The sequence below is a fragment of the Uloborus diversus genome, unplaced genomic scaffold (genome assembly GCF_026930045.1).
Source record: "Uloborus diversus isolate 005 unplaced genomic scaffold, Udiv.v.3.1 scaffold_125, whole genome shotgun sequence".
NCBI classification, from domain to species: domain Eukaryota; kingdom Metazoa; phylum Arthropoda; class Arachnida; order Araneae; family Uloboridae; genus Uloborus; species Uloborus diversus.
Window position 1 is genome coordinate 91,811 of NW_026557932.1, and position 4,489 is coordinate 96,299.

The window sequence follows — 4,489 nt, forward strand, 5'->3', positions numbered from 1 at the left end:
GGAAAAGAGTATTCGTGAATGGTAGTAAAAAGACTTTCTTTGATACTTCACATTTGAAACACCATTCGAGGACATCTACAGCACAAAAAACATATTTTTGTGATTATTGTATGAAGAATTTCCCCATTAGTTAATATTTGAAAAGACATTAGGAAACTCAGTGTCAAAAAAAAATAATAATAAAATACATAAATAAATAATAATAATAATAATGATACCTGCTCTTCCTCGCTTCAAGCACTACAGGATGCTCAGGCGTGTTTTGTGAACGATCTTTTTATTTCCTTTTTCGAGTTGATGTCCTTAACTTAAAATGGGCTGATGCTACTCTCTAAGAGTTCATTGAATTGGGACATAATTGTAATTATTTCTCTTAATAATCCGCATATTTCCTACTTCAAAGGGTTCTCTTTTACTTTGGAACCCTTTTTATCCCCAGATCTGCAATTTATCGGGTATACATAGTAGCTAACCTCTTTATTTTAGAATATTAGAATCTTTACTTAACATAATTTAGTGATGAAATGTGGTCCAGGGCTGCTTGAACGCTGGGTTCAAGTAGCCCCATTTTATGGCAATCAGTGCACTTTTACTAAGTTATATTAGTTACTGTGTTAATTATATGGCTATAACCTTAAAACACCTATTTTATCAAGAAATGGAATTCAAACATAAAACTGTCTTTACCTTAATGATAACAGATGTTTCCATGAACTTACATGTGAAAATTTGCTGACACTAAAAACAACTGTTTCGACAACTTGCAATCATAACCTCAAAAAGGCGGGAGTAGCATAAAAATTAGCTCCAGCCTCCATGCCTAGTACTGTTACCTGTCACGGAAAAGGTTTTTTAAGTCTGTACATTGAGTTTTATATTACAAGGACGAATTTTAAACAAATTTTTCTCATGGGTTCAAGTAGCTCCAGTTTACGGCATTAATAATCAAATATTTAAAAATATGAAAATGCTTATAACTATTTGTATTTTAAATTATGGTCGCTGCAACGCGAGTCGATTAACGTGAAAGTGCTATATAGCGAGTGTTTCTCGAGTTACAAATCGCTCGCGTTAAACGAGATTCGACTGTATATGCGGATGACATTGATGCTGAATGCTTTTTGCTTGACGTGCAAAGTTTGCATGAAACGGAAAAATTTGTCATATGCATTTCTTTAACAGAAAATCGTTTTATTTGATGATCACTGGACTCTGTTTATATCACGAACATGCGTAGGGCATGTTAATAAGACTTATCGCTGCATGAAAAAATCTGGGGAAAATGAACAGAGAGTGGTTTTTACCATGCTTCTGATGAGAAACCAAGAGGCGTAAAGTTATAAAAACACGCGTAGTTGTTAAAGACTTTCGAAAGACTTCTTTTATAAATAGAAGAAAAAGAAGATATAATAAGCCGCATGCATAAAAGCAAGTGTTCATAGACGCTGCAAACCGTATTTTTAACTGCAACAGTACCCACAAATCCGTTCATTATCCGCGTTGACGTCAGATAATTTGGAATGTTTTGGTACTACTATTCGAACACGACCGTGGTCAAGCAGTTTGCAAGTTATCTAGGAAAATTAACTGTACCCGTGAACAGTTGTTGACGCGGCTTCCTCCGGTGTGGCGGCATCTTTTGTTTTTTGCGCGTTGGTTTTCTTTTCTCGTTTTCTTCTTAATAGATCTGAGAGACCACTCTTTCAGAACACCTTCTCACTATTTTTAAAGCAACTGTTCGTCATGCTTTGAAGTGTACCAGAAAGTGCAGCATCTGTCAGCACACCAGACACCAAACAATCACCTGCTCTGAACGAACAAACGATCTGGATTATTTTAGTTGAATAGGTATGAAACCTACTCTGCCAACGATGAAAGAATTCTTTTGGTTTTTTGAAACTGTATGATAACGCTTTAGTCTGTTATGGATCCAAACTTTTTTCTTTTAGCTTAATTTCAACTGAGTTGGGTGCGCCAAAGAAGGCCTTGTAGAGCAATACCCCCCCCCCCCCATTTTTCTATGTAGGATAGCAAAAGTTCATCAGATACTGATTTTATATTTATCAGAAAGCATAACTGACAATAACATGTTATCAACAAACAGTTTTTCTTGTGATATTATTACCCTTGAAAAGACTTGTAGACTAGCCCACTCCACATTGTGCAGGAGTGCCTTAAAAAACACAAAGTAACAACTAATCTGTGCTCCGAATATGGATGCACATCTTTCTTCTCTCCACTGAGATGAATATAGAGTTTTTATTAATGTGTTTGAGTTTATTGAATGTGTTTTAAAATGTTTTACATTGACAATAAAAAAAACAACTTTTTTTAATTTAATAGTATTTTTGAGCATCTTTACAGAGTTGTCCTTATAGGGGAACCTTGTCCCTAATAAGCCCAATTCGCCACTTTTTGTTAAACTGCTGACAGACATAATTTAAACTTAAATTTTCACAGGAACTGTTTTTTTTTTCTTGTTTTTACTTCCTTTTACAAAAAAAAAGGAAGTATTGTATTCGCGAAAAAATCCCCCCCCCCCTCCCAGAATCGGCCTTAATTTCCATTTTTCTCAACCCCGAATGAATGTTGAGTTTATTTTTCAACCAGACCACACGTAGATATATGCCTAGGAATCTACAGACACCCAAAATATCCATTTTGACGATCCCCGAGTTAATTACATCTAATTTTCTCGTGACCTCTGCATGTACGTGTATATTTGCGTATGTATGTTGCATAACTCAAGAACGAAATGTCCTAGAAAGTTAAAATTTGGTACTTAGACTCTTAGTAGGGTCTAGTTGTGCACCTCCTCTTTAGGTTGCATTCGGGTGTTTCTAAAGGTGTCTTTTGCCCTTTTTGGGGGGGGGGGGGAATCATTGTTAATTTTGATGTAAACTCAATTGGTGTTATAATTTGGTGGACACTTGGCGATATATCACCAGTCTTTTGGTCGCCAAGTTTTGTCGCCAATTTGGTGACAAATTTGGTTATTTATTTTTTTTTTTTAAATCTAGTTTCAATTTGGCCACTGTTGGTGATATTTAGAGAGTAAACTATTGAATCACATTAAAACTGCCAATAATGAGAAAATGACATTAAATTGGAGTAAAAGGAAGTCATGTGATACACACATCAGCTTGTTTATGAGTCATTTGGTGGTTGTAAATGAGGAGGATATTAGGCCGCTGATTCTTAAGTAGGCTTTATTCGACCTTATACAAATGATATAAATTAATTTTCATTAGCTGTTCTGGAGCCACAGGGAAATTGTTAGCAGACCACAGACTGAAAAAGCCCTTGTTTATTTTATTAAAAGAAATATTTTTAGTGGTGGCATGTTTATGAAACAGATGAATATAAACATCAGTTTTAATGCATTTATAGCAATCCTGAAAAATGAACATTTGTTTAAAAATGTAGCATGTATATGCCTCTATTATGAAATATCATATAATGAAATTCAAAGTTGGCATTAACAAAGAAAAATGTTACATGGAAATAATATTGAGTTTGTTGAGCCATTTGTAAATTTAAAGTTGAGCTTTTTTATTTTGGTTCGGGTTTTTGTCCATTATAACTGTTTATCAATGTGTCTAAGCTGGCCCCTTACGTTTCATATCAGATCAACTATAAAGGCTTTTGAGTCGATATTTTGTCAGTTTTTTTTTTAAATTTATGTGTTGTTATTTTTGTCCTCTCAACGGGATAAAAATTTGAAATTCCAGGATGTTTATTTTTACCTTTTCGAGTTATTAGCTTTTGTGAAGCAAAAACTGGGTTCAGGGTTTGTGATGCAATCAAGAAAGAACATTTTAACCTTGTTTATAGAATACTGAGTATATTTTAATTCTTTAAAGAAGAGTTGACAACCTGGAGTTAATTCCATGGTTATTAGTGACAGTTAAATCCTTTTCAGCTGCGATGCTGCAGAAGTTGTTAATATGCTAGGCTCAGATCTGATCTCCCCCCCCCCCCCGGCCAGTAAGCCTTCCGAATTCTCCTTCTGAACAAACTTTTTTTCCCCTTTTATTTTTCTTCTTTTTTGTATGAAAACACTAATGTACTTATAGAAAAATTAATTTAACATTCTGTACATTGACAGTTGATTGAATTCAGAATGTTTTTTTGTAGTTGAATGGAAATATTCATAACATAGCACAGTGGTTTTATTTGTATTATACTTATAAATTTTGATTTTGAAAAAAAAGAAATTTATTTTAATAAAAACACATTACCCACCATCAGGGGCGGACTGACTGACTTTGGCCCAGTCGGCAAAAGAATATTTTGCCCCACTTCTGTAAATTAGTCGAGCAAAGACATTAAACTAATACTGTTCCTATTTTTTTTTTAAGTTCCTAAATCAAGATTTAAAGTTCTAAAATAGAAAATTGTGAAACATAAAATATAGCTAACGTTGACACATTTTTTTTTATGTGCCTTGAAAGGATACTTATAGTTATAAGCCTGAAAAGGCACATCT